The sequence below is a fragment of the Falco punctatus genome (assembly GCF_963210335.1).
Source record: "Falco punctatus genome assembly, chromosome: 12".
In the NCBI taxonomy this organism is placed as follows: domain Eukaryota; kingdom Metazoa; phylum Chordata; class Aves; order Falconiformes; family Falconidae; genus Falco; species Falco punctatus.
In genome coordinates, this window is record NC_137592.1 from 3,535,222 (window position 1) to 3,554,260 (window position 19,039).

Genomic DNA, 19,039 nt, shown 5'->3' on the forward strand with positions numbered 1-19,039 from the left:
TTTAGGTTGGAAAAGACCTTTAACATCATCAAGTCCAATCATTTACCTAGCACTGCCAAATCCACCACTAAACCATGTCCCCAGGTGCCATGTCTATGCATCTTAAATATTTTAAAGGGATGGCGATTCGACCACCTCCCTGGGCAGCCTGTTCCAGTGCTTGACCAGCCTTTTGGTGAAGATGTTTTCCCCAATACCAATGTAAACCTCCCCTGGTGCAACTGGAGGCCATTTCCTCTTGCCCTATCACTTGTTACTTGGGAGAAGAGACTGATTGCCACCTCGCTACAGCCTCCCCTCAGGCAGCTGTAGAGAGCGATAAGGCCTCCCCTGAGCCTCCTTTTCTGCAGGCTGAACACCCCCAGCTCCCTCAGCTGCTCAGCATGAGACATGTTCTCCAGCCCCTTCACCAGCTCTGTGGCTCTGTGGACACGCTGCAGCAGCTCCGTGTCTGCCCTGCAGTGAGGGGCCCAAAGCTGAGCACAGGATTCGGGGGGCAGCCTCACCGGTGCTGAGCGCAGGGGGCTGGTCACTTCCCTAGTCCGTCTGGCCACACTATTTCTGACACAAGCCAGGAAGCTACTGGCCTTCTTGGCCACCTGGGCACGCTGCTGGCTCGTACTCAGCTGGCTGTCGCCCAGTACTCCCAGGTGCTTTTCTGTGGGGCAGCTTTCCTTCCAGCCGCTCTTCCCCAGGACTGTAGGCTGCGTGGGGTTGCTGTGACCCAAGGGCAGGACCCGGCTCTCAGCCTTGCTGAACCTCATACACTTGGCCTTGGCCCATCGATCCAGCCTGTCCAGATCCCTCTGTAGAGCCTTCCTGCCCTCCAGCAGATCAACACTCCCACCCAAGTTGGTGTTGCCTGCAAACTTACTCGATCCCTTTGTCCAGATCATTGATAAAGAGATTAAACAGGACTGGCCCCAGTACTGAGCCCTGGGGAGCACCACTTGTGCCCAGCTGCCAGCTGGAGGTAACTTCATTCACCACTGCTCTTTGGGCTTGGCCATCTAAACCATTTTTTACGCAGCAAAGCATACACCTGTCCAAGCCATGAGCAGCCAGTTTCTCTTCCGTATAGTCCAAGAACCTCCTAGAGTGTTTCCTCTCTGCTGTATTGTATTTCCAGCAGACATCTGGAAAGTTCAAGTCCCCCACAAGAACAGGGGCTAGCGATTGTGAGACTTATCCCAGTTGCTTATAGATTTTTTTTACTTGCCTCCTCATCCCGGCTGGGTGGTCTATAACAGACTCCCACCATAATATCTGCCTTGTTTGCCTTCCCCCTGATTCTTACCCATAAACAGTCAACCCTATTGTCACCATCATTAAGCTATAGGGCTTCCAACATATAGGGCTACCCACTGCCTCTCCTTCCTTGCCTATCCCTTTCGGTCTCAGTGGTTTCAACTTGCCAGCTTGCTATGGCCAAAGAAGTTTTTTTAAATCAAAGAATAAGAAAATTAGTTTGTGCTATTACTATCAGACATCACAGTAAAGCTACCCACTGCAAAAGTATCTTCTGTAGGCTTCTCCAGTTTTTGTGGTAGTTTTGCAGGCAGCTTTATATAGGCATATCTGAGCTACTGTTTTATTTGCAAACTGTATCTGTATAGGTAGGGTAGGTAGGTAGGGTAGGGTAGGACTGAGTATTTTCTGACTATGGCAAAGAAAACCTCAGGAAATTAAATGTGTTAACCTGACGTTTTCTGAACATTGTTGATATTGCCATATCATACCTTTTGGTGAACAAGCTGAAAGTTCATTGTGTCCCCTGAGTTTTTCTAAAGGTCTTGTAAAGCACCACCTTTCTCTTCCAGTGGAGACTGGCTGTGAAGTTAATATATGACAAATTTGGGAATGACTCCTCAGCTGTTTGTTATTGTGCATGTATTGTATATTCATTACCATCGCCATACAAGGAGTTTCCAGATCTAGCATGCAGTTGTGAGTCAAGCTGATATTTTGAAACGAGGGAGCTTTGTGGGGAAAATGAGCGTGCTGGTGGTACTGTGTTCTGAAGAAAGGCAGATTCTTCCAGTAGCTCAGGAGAGAAGCTGCCACATAATAAGTTGCTGCTGTTTGAACTCAGGAGAAAAAAGTATTCTAAGAACCTAATAAGAATATTCAATCCACTGCTTTTATAGACAGGCCTCACTTAGTAGGAATGTTCCAGCCTTAAATGTGCAGGTTCAGCTCAGTTATTTGAAAAATTCAATTGTAATTCAAATTAAAATAATAATTTGAATAAATAACTCAAAATCTGCTTCCCAATCAAGCACTAAGGCAGGACTTCCAGCTACATGAATTGTAGGATGTGTCTTTCCATCTCCTCTGACTATTTTACTTCTTATGTGGGAAACCACTTGATAGTAAACATAACTGTGACAGTTGGGTTGGTTTACATTAAAGCAGAGGCCAGGTAGGAGGACGTTATGGCAGGAGGGGAAGACCTCCTTCCCTTGGAGAGTAACTGGACTTGCTCAAGAGTGAGCAGGAAAATGGGAGATTGCTGCAAGGTGCAGGTAGCAGCAGGGCCAGTTTTGTAAGGGATAGGTGAAATTTCCCATTGACAGGTGGGAATCACGTATATTTTTGTTGCCACTTGGAATATTATGGAGGTGGCTGGAAAGGCAAGCTGCCTGCGCAGCTGCAGTGGGTGGGGAGTGGCAGTCCAGAGGGTCCTGGGCAAAAAACTTGTGCACCAAGGTGCAGGATGAGTCCCCTGCTTTCTGATGTGTCGCCTTATCTTGGAATGTAACTGATATTTCCTGCTTTCTGTCTCCCAAGGAAATGTGCTGTGATCAAGGTAGGACTCAAATGCTGAAGTCCTTTTTGAACTCAATCCTCTTTGAACTGTGTGATCTCTAATGAAAGCTGGGGAAGTTTAGAGAGGAAAACAGCTTATCTTTTCCTTCTTGCTGGATGGATGCCCTTATTTTGTTTCAGATCATTCAGCATTATTTTTGCTAGGGAAATGTTATTTATTCAGCTTTCAAATGTTTGGTCATCTTATTAATTTTTCATATGCAAAGGCTTTGAATATTTCTCTTTGAAATACCATAACTAACCTCCTTTTTTTCTCAGGGCAATGTATTTGGCTCTCCAGTTATGACCTTCTCCCCAAAGTTGCCTAGAAAAATAGGCAGGGACAAATTCTCCAGCTCATAGACATCAGGTGGGACTGCTACAATTTATGAAGTTCCCATTACAGATACCGAAAGGGGTGAACATGAAAGATGTGTGCCTGGGAGAGCACCCAAGACCACAGTGGTCAGAGGGGAAAACCAAGTGGCCGCCTTCTCTGTGTCTTGTCTTGCTGTCCTTGCAAATCTGCCCTCAGCAGAGCTGCTCAAAATTGAAAATAATCTGCTTGAACCCATGGAGTTGCAGAGATGGTAACATAAGGAAAGTGGATCTCCTCCCTTGGCTGAGGATGAACTGTCTCTGCTGTTGCTTTAGTATGGTTATTGTTTTGTTTCCTACTGTTATTGCTTTATCCTCTGGTGTTGCCTTAAAAGGCACAGGCGTTTTGATCTTTAGGGCAAATTCTCTGTGATGCTGAAATAAACTAAATGTAGAGGATTTGCCTTGTTTCTTTTACACAGTATTTTTCTTGCTTTACTTCAGGCTTGCTTCCAGTTTTTTTTCCTGTATGAAGAATGTAGAAACAGCACCAGCATGGACTTGCTGTCCCTGCTTTCCACCAGACCATGTACTGCTCCGTCCTTACGACCTTTTTTTGCTGAATTTACCCTTTCCAACTTCTCTAGCCTTTATTTAATATTCATTCTTAATTATTCTTTTTTCTTATTTGTTCTCTAACAGAATAATTTTATTTCACTCAACACCCTCCATTACACTGCTGTTTTCTGAGTTTCATATCCTCCTTTTTGAGTTCAGATCTGCTGGCTGCAGGCTCCAGCTGCCTTGTATAGTAAATAAATGAAGGTTCTTTCTCGTTATATGGTATGAATTGCCATTTCTTTCACTCCCCATAACCTGCTCCTCCAGGCAATTCATTTCACACATCTTTACATTTGGAAGCTGGGAACTGTATTATAGATCAGGGCTTATTTATTGACTTGTGTCCTGTTATTATTTTGATAGACGTGTTTTGGTGTATGGCACACCCACCTCAGGTATTTGCTCTTCCCAGTTTATTACTTCTGTGTGGTGTTTCTCTTCACTGTTTTACAGCACCCCTCTCCAGGTGGTGGGTGAGCTGCAAGTGCAGGGGAAACCATGCCTTGTGCAAAGCAATAGCATGTTGGTGGTTGATGTTAAAGCAGCAGATACCAAGGGCATATTTGTACAAGAGCAGGATGACTAATAAACTTTTTAAAAGTGCCCGTGTGACTTAATATACCAGCTCATGTCAGTGTTCGAAGATATTTGGAAGCCTGAAGTCCCCTGACTTTCAACTGTTAGTAACATGTATGTGCCTTTGGTGCTTGTACTTGATTATTCTTAAAAATTAAGCAAGATCAGAGACTCATGATCCACATTTGAAAAACCTAATGTGAGCCTGAAAATATGCCCTGATTTTTCGCCACATCAGCACAGAATCAGAAGAAATGGTGACAAAGCAGCAGGTCTAAGGGCCTAAGTAGACAGTGCTGAGCGAGTCCAAGCTGGCCAGTTGTTTTTGGTGTGACACATTGCAGTAGGTATTGCTAGCCCTAAAAAGAAATCCCTTGGTATTTTGTGGGGTTTTCTGTTTTGTTTTGTTTTGTTTTTAAATGCTGGTTCCCAAGCTCTCCTGCGTAAGTGCAGTTCTGTGGAGCAGGGTGTGCTTTCCTTCTGTGCAATGAAGGAGAAGTGAGTGTGCAAATATCCTCTTCTGAGGCTCCAACACACCGCGAAAACATGCTTTTGTCACTGTGTTAGAATTTATAGTTAATATTTGCAAATTCTGGCAATGTACCAGTGAATTTAATACCATCTCACCACAACAGAAATTTTGTATGCAGACACAAACTTTGCTAGGATATAATTGGTACCTATAGCTCTACTTTCAAAATACTGCATTCAAATACATTCTCACGGAAAAAGAAACTGATGAATCTTCAATACCAGGAGAGTCTGAGACCATCAACAGACTTTCAATGAGTATCAGGCTGCATTTCTTCTCTTGCAGTGCTGCTAAAACATGGCCTTGCCCAGAGGGGCACTTGGGAGCAAATACATCCATTTAGAAAAATGAGTTTGTGGTACCAGTGGAGCAAAGTATAGAAAAAAGAAAAAAAAATGGTGCTTAAAACCCCTGTTGTGTATTCAGAAAACAGACTGAAGGAGGTAGGCAATGATACAGCACGGGAAAAATAGGCATTCAAAACTGAGCACTGGGCGTGTGCTGGAGCCTGTTTCTTAGAGGGGCCTGTAGTTTCAAAGCTGTGTGAAGGGATCAGGAGGGCAGGGGTAGAAATATTAACCGGTAAGTGGTTCCAGAAGGGCTACATTATTCTTACATGACATATCAGTGAATGGCACTTAACTATGCATTAGCACATGGGCAAAAATATTAAGTCTATATTTATGAGAAATACTAAGTCTGTGTTTATCACCTTGCAGCCAAAGAGCTCAGGTGCTACGGCAATATAAATGAATGCATATGTGAGGTATAGCACTTGTGGCCCGGTGCAGTACTTTCCACGCTTTTCTAGTGAATTGTCTAGCTCTGGAAAGATATGGTTGACATAAACTTGATTCTTTGATTTTTAAGGCCCTATCTGTAATTTTAGTTTTTCTAATAATTTTAAATAGCTTTTACATTGTATTTCATCTCACTGTATCTTGCTGTTTTGTGGGGCTTTGAGGTGTTCAATTTGTACACACGCTTGGAATTGGAGAAAACATTGGAAAAATTCCCCAGGGCAGAAATGTTTTGCTTTTTGAGGTTCTCCCTCTCTCCAGACTACCATACGCACTTCAGCATCTTCTTTTGGCTTTCCAGATACTGAGACATTCTTGCAATTAATTTTGTACATTTCTTTACAGCATAAAAAAATCCACATGTTCTTTTTTGCAACCAAACCATACAGGTGTCTGGTAGCTTGGTTATAGACACTCTGGAGTGACCAAGTAAATCAGCTCACAAAGGGTGCTGCGTTACCTACAGCTACATACAGAGCTGTTCTCAGAAAGTGTCCGTGTGAAGCTGGTCTGTCTAGACAGCAAACACGCCTTGAATCTCGGTAAATTATACCATCATCCACAGCAAAATAATCTTGAATTATTTGCTGCACTTTTATGAATTCAGATGTCATTCCTATTTTAATTCACATATTCCCAGCTAACATTTAATTAAGACAGGTATTCTGGGGTAGCTGTTTTTAATTTTCTTCTAGCTGTGCTTCCATTTCTGTTGTTGCTTCACTGCTGATTTTACTTTAACAATTGGTTGGAAAGGTTTATTCTTCCTTTAATGTTAGTCTTTAAATACTTGCTCGCAATAGGGGCTCTCAAATGCTTATTATACTGGACTACGTGATGAGAAACAGTCCGCACTGCCGGATCTGGTGGATGATCTCCTCCTGCTATATATATTTCCACACAGACACATATGCTTTCAATATTTTTGCTACCTGTCTTACTTTACATTATCATTTTTGCAATTATTTACTTCATTGCAAACTACCAGATACCACAGGAGCCACACAAAGTAGCCATCAAGAAAAGGTTGTTTCCTTCATAGCTGTATCAAATGGTCACGGTCTTTGGCACAGTAAGTTACTGAACAGTGCTACTTTTGTTCCTGTGAATATGGAGTAGGAATGGATTTAGGCACATGGAAGCTGTATTATTAACCTGCTGTGTAATCGTAGTCCAGCAATTTCCCATTGGCAAATTTAATGTGCATCATGCTGACTAAAATACAAATTGGAAAGTATGAACACAAGCAACACCAGGGAATAGTTACCTTGGAACTAGTTAAAAAGCAAAGAAAAGTAACAATGGGTGCCGTGACTAAGACTAAGGTAACATTGTTCGCTTGTGATAATGTCGAGTATTTTTTCATTTTGTCTTCATCAGAATGACATCTACCATAATTTATTATGAATACCCACAACAAAGTTGGATGAAGAAGCAATGGAATCTCATTAAGGTATTTTTTTCTATCAAACCACTTGGTTTAATAACGTGCATCTAAACCACCCTCAGTTTAGGGCTAAAATTGCCCCAATCCTTACAAAGCACAAGTGAGCCTTCATGCCCTTTCCCCCAGGGAGGACAAAGGGCCTTAAACGGTGCTGAGCACCAGTTAATGGTGTTCCATCTCAAGGTCAGGGATTCATCCTGGTTTGCAGTGGTTCAGTGAGGGGAAGATCTATCGGGCTGTGACACTGCAATACTTAGCAGCAGAACTAGAAAAAACTCCATCTGTATAGACGACACGTTTCCAAAACTTAGTTACAATATCTTTGTTTTTAACAGAATTTGGGTTAGGAAGAGGAAGACCTTTGTTAAGTACCGTTGTCTTGGCATTTTTTGAGCCTGTTCCCTTCACTGTGATGTCTCAGATGGTAAATTCAAAGTCAAAAATGTCATTTTATATTAAAACCTTGATCAGCCAACAGTCCAAACTCTTCCCTGGGGTGACTTTCATAGTGTTATGCCAGGAACAAATTTGATTATTCTCGAGAAAGGACAAAACCCCCCAAAGGTCTGAGGCCTGTTACCTCAGTGTTATACTCATTTGCAACTATTTCGAGATCTGCCCTTCCTTAACAGTGGTTTGGAAAACTCGGACCTGGAATGATGGTGACAGCTCCCTGCTCTGAGAAGGTCTTTGTCTTTTGGATGGCCAGTTCAAATTCTTTTTCCCTGGCCGTGAGGTCACCTAATGAAAGTTAAAAGCACCATTTCCACCTTAGTCCTCATAGTGCTGCATGGATGTGAGCTTTTCCCATTCTTTAGTTTGGAAAATTGATAGCTTTGACATCTGAGTCTGAATTATACTTTACTGGTAACGATTCAGCAATCTTGTTACTAATGCTCAGATCATTCACAGAAATGTCAATACCAGCTCTGTGACTTGCCCTTCAGAACAGTAAAAAAATGTTCTGAATAAATAAAACCCCAATAGCCCCACACCTAAACCTTTACACACTTTAACAGCCAAACCAGAGCTGTCACGGTGTGTTTCTTGCATGCTTTGTGTGCTCAAACCTGACTGCAGCAGAAACATGGCACTTGACTTTTTGCTGTTTCATGCTTAGATCTATAAAGTTGCCAGGTTGTCTGGAGAGCAAGCCAGGAAGCTGTTTGCAGAGATGGAGTGGCCAGAGGCAGCCAGAATGGGAGATGAGGACTGAGGAATATTTATGAATACTTGAGAATATTCTCGTCTGAGTCTGGGTTCTTTTCCATTCCCATCATCAATTGAAAAGAGCCTGGAGCTAGTGGTTTGTAGTGAGACAGTCGTTAGAAAACAGAAAATGTAAGCAGTAGGGGAGAAATGTAAAGCAAAAGATTTTGTTTGATGCTCATGAAATATTGGAATAAATTCCACTGCATTGTGTCTACGTGCTTAGGAAAATATAAATAGCATACGGTCGTACCAGTCAGCCCCTCGCTATTCTGATGGGGGACAGGGAATGGAGTGGAGTGGGAGATACTTCAAGCGCATCACCAAAGATGTGCTCTACAAGTGATAACCTTCTTATTAAAGCAAATATCAATCTGTATGTACCATAACAATGAAGGGGAACTGCAAAACAAATTTTTTGCAAAAAAAACCCCAAATTTTATCTCCTTCAGATTTTATTAGTGGGTGGATTGCTCCAAGTGTAAAGGATTGCCTGCCCTGCAAATAGGAAGGCACTTGTCTCGTAGCTGAGGCTGTAGTAAACACCAAAGAGACCCAGGAACTTGCTTTTTGGGATCGTTAAAGAATTTATCCGCTACCACGAATGAACCAAATGGTTGGAAAATTCCTATCCCAGTTCCTACAGGGATGTAGTTTGAGTAAGCTTGATCTTTTTGACATGAATCTTGGAACTATCCAATATGAACAGACCTCAGGGTGTTACCAAGACCTGGGGAGGCTTGGTAGCAGTGTCATCCTGACAGACATCCGTCTAGCCTGTTAAAGACACACAGAAAGACTTCACAGCTCTCTGTCTCAGTGATTCACTGTTGTTACAATTAAAAAGGTTTTTTTTCCTAATATCTCCCTTGAATTTTTTTCAGTTTCAGTCTATTACCTTTCAGCCTCTGGGCTGACAAGTGCTGATGCCTACTACACACCGCTGCTGGGCAGACTGGAGTGGCTGCCCCTGAATTTTGGTAGTCTTTCCTTTGACTAAAGCATGTGATCAAGACAGTGAGGAATTAGCCTCTAAGTTGCAGAGTAAAATGCTTTAAACTCTTTTCGATGTGCAGTACACGTAGGGAAAAGGAAATATTTTAAACAAGATAAGCTGTTAAGTGTTATTTAAATGATCTCAGGAAAATCCATGGCTTCTGTAAAGAAGAATGAAAGCTCCAGCACAGTTAAATACAAGCGCTGGTGAACGTTGCAAGAGTGAGTATCACGTACTGTAAATATTATAGCTTCTTCTAACAGCACGAGATGGTTTATGTGTCTTTCATCCCTGCAGATGTACTTTAACACGTTAAAAGGTCAAATTTGCTTTTTTGTTTGTCATTATGTAGATCCTTGCAGTTGTTTTGTAAATGCAGCGATCTAAATAATTCATAAGAGCGGAGACGCCAGCTGTCGGTGCCACAACCAGGTAAGTCCTAATTCATGACCATCTCTGTCTTGAAGACCACAAAGGATGTAGCTGTGCACTAACTATGCCAAATTGTGGTATGTTGCTGGAGGCTTGTTTGAATTTCAGGGTAAATCTGGCAGTTGCAGACAAGAATAAAATAGGCAGAGAGAAAATATTGATCAAAGGGAATTTTCCCCTTGACATAACTTGGAAAGTGCACCTTAGGTGCTTAATTAGGATCAAACCAGGCAGAAACTATATTGGAAAAAAAATTGACAGTATATCTAAAAATAGAAAGACCGTGCCTCTTGTAGGAGCAAGTGTGGGGATGTCAGGCATAGCAAAAATCAATCCTGTAATAAGATAGACTGATGGCATATCAGAATAGCTGCAGTTACTCTCTGCCTCACGTGGAACCTGACAGTCAGCACGTATTTGTGTCAGCCATTCCCCAAGTTACAAACATTTTTGGCTGAAGTGACTGTATTTTTGAGGAGGAGCTTGGCCTCCTCCTGAGCCAGGATGTTAAAGCAGCTGGGAGTCACCCCCTGTCCCTGTCCCGGTATTGTCCTTGGAGGAGCTGTTGTGGCGGAAAGCGTGTTTGCTGGAAATCCATCTTGAAAGTTAGGAGCTACCTGGAGCTGCCTGTTCAAGGGATTTGGACTTATCTCCTCAAGCACAATCGGGCAACAAAAATCTGCCAAATCAGAAATTCTGGAGGTCAGTGGCAGTCTTTCACTGTCTTTACAGGAAGGCCTATATGCTCTTCAGCTGGAAGATCTTCATCTTAACTCACTGAAAGAAATAAAATTGCTGTGTGAGCTGACTGACTGGGGCTTATCAGTCTGTCTTTGATTTTTTTCCTGCTCTCTCAAGCCTGTGCAGGTGTAACTATAAAGGAATCTGGAATAGCAATAGGAACAATGTAAATTCTATTTTTTACCTCTCTGAATAACAGGGAAAATGTAATTTCCAGCTGCCAGGACTGATTAGCACAGTTTGACTGCAAACTTATAGCAGCTGTTGTTTTTTGTGTACTTTGTGTCTATTTGCATACAGATTTGACAATGTAATTGTCTACTGACATAAAGCCCATTGAAGGGAAAAAAGTGAGTAAATCCAGAGAAAAAAAAGAGTTCTTACAATCTGCTTCTGTATTCCAAACAAAATTTAAAAATCTACCATTTTGTAGCAGAAGTTGACTTTTTATTCCATAAAGCATACATGGCCAGCTTAGAAGCCTTGGAGCCAAATTTAGTCTCGTAGCGTAGACCCAAAGTGAACCCATGGCACTGACTTAAGGTCAGATCACTTGTAATTCAAGATTTAACAATTTGCTTTACATAGTAAGTAATATTCTCCAGGTAAGGAAAACATGAAGAAAATGGATGTCACCGCATCTACTGTTAGCATGTTTGATTTGGAAAACTGTAACAACTTTCCACATTGCATGAGCTGACCCATCCTGTGTTGAGATGACCCATACGAGGCTCAGAACAAGCAGGGCTCTGACGGTGAGGTGGCAGCCCATCTCTGCTAGCACTGGAAAGGGAGCATGTTGCAATACTGACTGCAGTGGAATCAGGACTTACGGCAATCACGACTGTGTGTGAAAACTTTCCTCTCCCTGTCTGCCCTACTTTTCTGTTTCATCATAATTCAAAAGCTTCAGCATCAGGCTGATTTTGGAGGGATTTTGCAGCCAAGGAACTGTGTGTGATAGGAAAATGTGCTGTGGAGAGGAAAAGCTGTTTTTCTTGAAATTTTAAGTTGTGATTTCTGTTAGAATCATAGTATTAGCCTGAGATTAAGTGGAAAGCAATAGGTTAGCAATCATCTTTTGGAAAGACTAACAAATCTGAAAGGCAACTTCTTTTTTTTTTTTTTCTTTTTTTTTTTTTTTTTTTTTTTTTTTTTTACCCCTGCTTCATTTAAGGCTACCTGATTTAGAATTAAAAAAAACCCCACACCCGTGAAAAATCATCATCCTTTCTGGTACATGTCTCATTTCCCTTTTTTTCTTATGCAAACAGTTTGGTGCTGAAAATGTCTCCCGTGAAGCCTGGTACTGTTTGTTATGGTTAATGACAAGGTTCATGTAAGCTGGTGATCCTGGAAAGCAGATTTTGCAGGAACACTGGTGCAGTCCCATCCCTGCGGAGGTCGATGAGAACAGGCTGAGGCAAGGTCGGGGTCAGCTGGTGGGTGTGTGCTGCTCAGGGGGAGCAGAAGTAATTCGTGAAACTGTGTCAAGTGCTGTTAACAACAGCTTTCCACATGTACAATTAAAGTAGCGAGAATCAAATTTAAAGATGAATTAGATGCTTTGAATGTGTCTCTTATTATAAACTAATGACCTGTCTGTTCCTTGGCTAACACCCTGTCAAGCATTTTGACCAGTGGCCTCACAGAGATGCCAAGATGAATCAGCAGAATCTCTTCAACCGGAGTGAGTATTGGAAATGGTTTCTTTTCCTGTGTTTCCCATTCATTTTAAATATCACTCCCATCACACTAGAGATGTCAAATAAATGACAGGCAGGAGATGAAAATGAAAAACAAAGCCAGATTAGGAGTAAGTGTTAATTAAAACAGGACTTGGAATAAACAGAAAGTTCTCTTTACATGTCTGTTGCATATAAACCTTTGTTTATGACCCATTTTGATTTTCTTTACATGGCGATTTGTAATGATTTCTAGTAGCTATTAAGTGTCTGAAATGTAATCTGTCTGTGATAAAACTTGGTCGCTTGTTGTAAGTCACGGATGGCACTGCTATGCTGCGCAGCGTCAATATTCTGAACACAGAAACTTGACATTAACAAATGTATGCTGAAAATTATGGCTTATGACTTGGAAATAAGTGTGTCATACAATACCTATCTGTTGACAATCATGGGAATGAAAGTAACCAATGCCTCAAAAGCCACATTTCTTGTCCTTTGAATTAGCTAGCAGCTTTTGTAAGTGGTTGCCAGTCTTTTCTTTTAGGAAAAAGAAACCACGTTAATACTTACAGTATTGCTTGGGGGAAAAAACAACTGGTTGCCGAGTAGAATTTGATCCCAAATTGATAAGACTTTTAAGTTTCTGTGTGTACAAACATACATACACGTTTGTGTACATAGAGATATAGCTGTAGATATTTTGGTGTGATGTGCAAATGTATGTATAAATAGCTATATATGTGTGTGTTTGTGTGTATGTATGTCTGTATACACCTACCTCCAGGATGCATTCCTGTTTATCATATAAATATTTAATAGAAAGCGTTATGCAATTTCACATCAGTCTAGAAGCCTCCTTTGATCTGAGATAGTTACTGCCAGTTGTTGCAAATTATTTTGGAAGCTTTGTGAGTTGTGCATATCAAGCTATGGTAACTCCAGCTTATATCATTAAAATGTTTAAGCCCTCAAGATCTGTTAGGCTGCTGTTTTGTTTTGGTTTCCACAAATTAAATCCCCCTTGAAAAAACTAATTTAGCAACCGAAGTGGATCATCGTATAGAGCATTAAGACCGTAAGTGGTAATAGCAAACAATAATGTAAAAATTTAGTCACCAGTTTCCCTTATGATTTGTTTTATTTTACAGCTTCTGCATAACTTCATCTCACTCGACACGCAGCCTTGTGAAGGACCAGATTTACTTCCTTGCTGGCATCCACTGTGGGAGCAGCATTGATGGGGAAGAAAAAACTTATCATCATCCACCAATGACTCTTCAGCGAAAGGTGCTGGCTGGAGTCTCCCGGCAAGTGGCTTCTGGTGAGAATAATTCCCCACACCATCTGGGCTTCAAGTGGAGATCCAAACCCAAATTACAGCAACTATGAAGTGTGCTATCTATAGTTCATCTTCAGTTTTACAGCTAGTGCAGTGGTTGAACAGCAAGTTGGGAGCTAGAATATAAATATTGGCTTTTTCTTCCTGGAACACACATGTGCTTTGATAGAGTAATTTATTTTTAGAGGATTAGAGTTTGACATATTATTTTAAAAAGGAGTGAACTGACTGAATGATTTCCTTTCTCCCATGTAGGAAGGCCTCAGGGTACCAATTCTGGGCTGAACACAGTGCTCCAGTAAGCAGCATCCCACCACAGGTGTGTCTGGAGTGAAAAGCCTTACCCAGGTAGGAAAAAACCCTAAAGCTCATACCAAGGTTAGGAAAGGGAGGGAGACATTAGTATATCATTCCAATTTTACATGAGGTTTAGCTAGGACAGGAGCAGGAAGCAGCCAAATAAGTATGAAACGGTGTAAGAACATTTCCTAATCAAAATATCTAGGATTTGGAGTAAAAATATTGCAGGTGTTCACCAAAAAATCTTTACCAAGCAAGCCTCCAAAGTGTTTGTTGGGTGCAGTTACCAGAATTACATCCTCTGGCGTTCTCAGTATTGGTGAGACTGAGATGAAGGTGTGTGAGGTTCTCGACAGGGAAATTCCCAGGGTATTTACAAGCCCATCTAATTTTTGAGCATTTCTATTTGCATATTTTTTGGAAAGTTGTTGGTGATACCCAAAATGTTGCATTGGCTCTTTACTGGCATAATAACAACATTGCACAAATGAGGTAAGTCCAGAAGAACACATTAATTTCCCATTCACTGTGACTGACCTGCCCGAAGTGGATGAACTGAAGAGTTAAGGTGGGAGGTTTTCGTAAATATTAGAAACATTAAAGTGAAGAAATAACTTTTTCTGTAACACAAACTCAGTATGTCGTGTCAGAATGACAGAAATCAGGGGAATGAATCCAGTGGGTTTTTCTTCTTTGAAATAGCCCAGTCATCAGTGGCAGTACTGAATTCATAACTCCCAGGCATAGATCATTTAAAAAATTAATCTTCCTTTAGATGTGTTGTAACATCAAACACTTTGGTTACTTCCATCCTGATAATCTCAATCCAAAAATTAGAACATGGCGCTTCCAACATACCTGAGATTATCTCAGCCTGTTTGAGGTGGTGAAACTTTCAAGCAGAGTTTTGGCCCCATTTTTCACCTGCTCTGAGGTCCTGCTTTGGGTTCTGGTGCAGGTGATTTTTACTATCAAAGGAAAGGAAAACACATTTGTTTAGCAAACTGTGACAGAGAACAGACTCACTGTTTCCTGTCTCTGAAATAGAGACCTGAACGGGACGAACGTGTCCCTTCATTGCCTTTACCCAGGGATGAGTGACAGTAAGGTAAATGCAAGGTAAGTGAAAGCAAATTTAACTGATCCCAAATATCAGCTGTCTGTTATTTCTGCAGCACCTTGGAAATTCAGATCTACCTTGATTTGTTCATTTATACAAAATAAAAATTGTGAACTCGGCCTCAACCCAACACAATTCTAAAAACACTCACTTGGGTTTTTGCTTAGAAAGCCCTGTGTATAATTTTGAACTTGGGCTATTTTCCACTCCCTTTCCTGTAATCCTTCTTCTAGATGATGCCTGTTAAACTGATGAAGGTCCTCAGCTGTAATGACTGCCTTGCTGAAAAGGAAAATTTTCTCCTATTACTTGCAATGGGGGATTCAGTTGTCACCTGTGAGTCACGGTCAGTGCAGCCTTCCCTCTTTGCAGCCCCCTTGTTCTGGTGGGCAGCATCTAGCACCTCTTCATTACATTTTATTATATTTTGCTGTGCTCTGTGGAGCCCACTTTAGGAGGTGTGGCCCTAGTTTCTTTAACGGATCTAAATTTTCATTATATTGCAAAAAGTTGCATACAATTTTCACAGCATTTCAATGCAGGCTTAATTGGATGTGCAAAATGCAAGTGTAATTACAGTTGTGAAGGAAGCACCACACAAATAGTCTGGCTATTTTAGGGGCATAATTATCCAGATTGCATTCACAGAAATAGTAGTTATATCTACAAATCAGTCCAAATGCTTTCTAAATAGTTTCTTCTAGTCCTAACCTTTTTTGTTATGTAGCCAGAATGAAGAACACCTTGACTGGCATACACGGATCCAGCCTGCCTTGCTGAGACACTGTGTGGGGAACTGAGAAGCATCACACGCTCTTCTGAGACACACAAAAAAAGACTGAAAATGCACCAAAACCTTTTTTGTGTGAAGACTTGGAGAAGATCTCCTGTGACTGCAGGAGGCCCCCGTTTGGATGCAGGTATGAGGGGGCGGCACAGGATGTGGGGAGGGAGCTATGGGATGGATGTACCTGGTGACGCAAGGCAATGGAGGTTTTTAGATCCATTCAATTTTCCTGAATTGATGGAAATGACAATTCAAAGATAAGGCATGGTCTGCTTACAACTTTTCTCAAAGTTTTAATTACATCTTCTTTTATAAGTAAGTACACTAAAACATTTACACAATATTAGAGTATTTTCAAACTTACATCTCTTTTGAAAGCTCTAGACCAAAGAGTATAATTTGAATATAATTTCTACTATAGGACACAATAAAAAAAATAAATGTATATTTAAATTGCTTGACCAGGTCCTTTTCATAACACACCTCACACCAAAAAAGGACTATTTTATTTAAAGAAGAGAAAAAAGGCTCCAATAAATTCCAGAGTAAATACTAAACACAGACTGACAGGGCAGACGTGAGCTTATCAATGGAAAACCACAGATGTCCTCCTGGCGCTGCTCAAACAAGCTCTCCCCTAGACCTGTATGCAGCCAGTGCTTCACACAAGGGTTTTAATGGCAAAAAGATGAAAACTCTTCAAGGCTTTGGGATATTAAGGGATTATATGGTTGGATTTTGCCAGTATTGGTAGCTGAGGGAAGAAGGGCTGGAAATGATGTTGAGGAAAAAATAATAAAAAAAAAAGTCGGAGACATTAAAAGAAGATGTAAAATATGGAGGGGGGGGGGGGGGGAATAAAAGAGAAAAGTGTAAAAAGGGTGCTTACAGGAAAAGATTGGTCAGAAGGGGCCAGAGGGCTCTGGGTGTATGGCTGCGGGTAGGAATGTGCACACACCTGTGTGTTTTACTTGTCTTGTTAGTTAAATGACAGCCCAGCTTTTATGTTAAGACCATAAACAGAAAAATTAACCCTGGAAGAAGACATTTTGGAGCACTGGAAATATCTTCATCGATAGTGTTTTAACTCCAAATACGTATAAGAATTGTGGTGACATTGTTAGTGTTGTCATTCAATCTGTTACTCTGAAATCTTCGCTCATTTCCATGGAGGGATTGATGGTGCGCCTCTCGGGCCTTGTGCAAGGAAGGGCACACCGTCACAGCTGTGCTAAGTATCTGTGTTTTCTGTTTGTGGAAGCCTTAGCTAGAACATTATCAGACAGCACTGAAAACAGGAGGAAAAGAACATTCCTGACTGTAATTAATGTTCATCAGTTTAAACAGAAGATGGAATAACTGTGAGTTGTAAGAACGGTTTGAATATGTCTATTTTCTCATGTTTATTTTCTGTGGGCCTTATTCTGATATGGAAGTGGTGCAAATTAATTCATTCCAACAGCCAGATTTATAAGAATAGTACAATTAGGTGAAGGCCTTCTGATAGCCAAAGAAGTGTTAAAACCTGCAGAGAATAACTAAATGATCCATTATGTTTTGGCAACTGCAAACTCATTTCCTACCTGCTGTTCATTTTGTGGTCGCTATGAACCAATTATTTCAGATAATGGGGGAAACAGTCCCTTTATGAGAATCCATCAAGAAATCATTATTTCACTAGACGCTACGTACTGTTTTTGAAACAGAATTTGAGAGTATGGAGTCAAAAATATTTTCTTGCTTTGCTTAGCCTCTTTTTGGAGGGGGAGGGGAGGGAGGAAGGGGCTGGAGGGCTGTCACCATGTTCTCCAGAATCTTTATCAACCAGTTGTCTTGTCTACAACAGGGTAGGTGGGGGTGTAGTACAGCATACAACACCTTGTACTGCCCCCAGCCACAGGTTGCATAGCGCAGCCGAGAGCCTGAAAGTGCCGACACCAGAACAGAAGCTCTGCTCCTCAGCAGCAGCTTGGGCTGTTGCATATGATATATATATTTATCCATCTAACTATCTGTCTATAACGCCTATTATCCATCATCTATTTATAAAATATGCCCTGCTGCCTTGCACACAGCAGATATTTGTTGTTACTGCTGCATGCTGGAAAAAAAATAAATACCTCGCTTTGAAGACCAGATATAGGAAACCTATCAAGTCTAAATTGCTATGAAGGAAGGTGAAACCACACTGTGCTCCAGCCCAGGCATGATTCAGCTGGGCGAGCTGGATTATCACTAAATGACAAGGTCACCATGGAACCAATGCTGTAATATTTCTTTTGCTACACTATGCTGTAATATTTTTTTGAATTGTTTAGTTTATTGCGATGGATATCTCCTGATTTAAGATCAGCAAGCTACATGGCAGAAATAGCTGGTCATGTGTATGGGGTGCATGGGACAGAACGTGGGCACCCCCTGCTTCCTAGCCAAACTCTCACTCTAACTTTGAATACCACTTCTTATCAGCTTTATTTTACAAACAAGATACCAACAAAAATATTCCGGATACCTTTTCTTTCTATAAACCTCTACCTCTTATTGACTTTTCTCCTTAAGTCCAATTGATTTCTTTAAGTCAAAATATGTCCCTGGCAATGTGGTGGCTAAGGGTAACGTGGATCCCATGCCATTTGTTAGCAGTGTCTCCTGTGTGTGGAGCTGATCATTAAAACTTGTGGTTATAGGATGAGGTGACAGTACAGAAAAAGCAGTGATAGTTATCTTTTCCTTGTCTCCTTAACATAGCCAAAGAATAAGGAAGGTAGGAAATTTTTGCCTCAAAACAAAAGTAGACTCTTACATAAAAAAGTTGTACAGATTAAAGCTCCCACTCCTATTAGCTGCTGCTTCAAGAAGGCTCTGCACATTGCTGTAAAAATCACAGACAATCTCCTCATTATTGCTGTTTCTGATTTTTGTTGCTGTAGCTGCCTCTGCCAGAGGTCAGCTGTAGCTCCTTTGCATTAAGCACTGTATGAGCACAGAAATGAGTATTTTTCCCCAGTGTCCTCATCGAGGGGTAAAACAAGTGAGAAGGCAAACCAACCCCAAACTTACAGCTGGGCTCTGGTTTACCCATAAGGGAGTTCCCATCCAAACTGCATCCATCCCCTGGGTGTGAAATAGAGTTGTGGGTGGGAGAAAGGTCAAAAGCCCATGTTGGTGCAGCTGGGCACTAGAACTGGAGAGATGCTTATGCAAAACCAGTGAGAGCGCCACCAGGTTTGTCCTCTCTGCTCTTGAATTTATTATTTTGTGCTGTTTTCTTTCTTTCTCTCAGGCTTTAAGTTGAAGGAGCTGCATGCTGTAATGCTTGTTTAC

At 41.3% G+C, this 19,039-nt stretch overlaps 1 protein-coding gene across 2 annotated transcripts in view; it reads left to right on the forward strand.

The window, feature by feature from the left end:
* CCDC85A (coiled-coil domain containing 85A) overlaps positions 1-19,039 on the forward strand; it is a 293,953-nt gene that overhangs the window by 244,445 nt on the left and 30,469 nt on the right. For both annotated transcript variants that reach the window (XR_013931388.1, XR_013931389.1), the window contains 6 exons: positions 7,036-7,108; positions 9,661-9,740; positions 12,111-12,171; positions 13,318-13,490; positions 13,764-13,856; positions 15,656-15,848. The gene's annotated coding sequence lies outside the window, so the exon portion shown is untranslated. The remainder of the gene's footprint in view (positions 1-7,035; positions 7,109-9,660; positions 9,741-12,110; positions 12,172-13,317; positions 13,491-13,763; positions 13,857-15,655; positions 15,849-19,039) is intronic.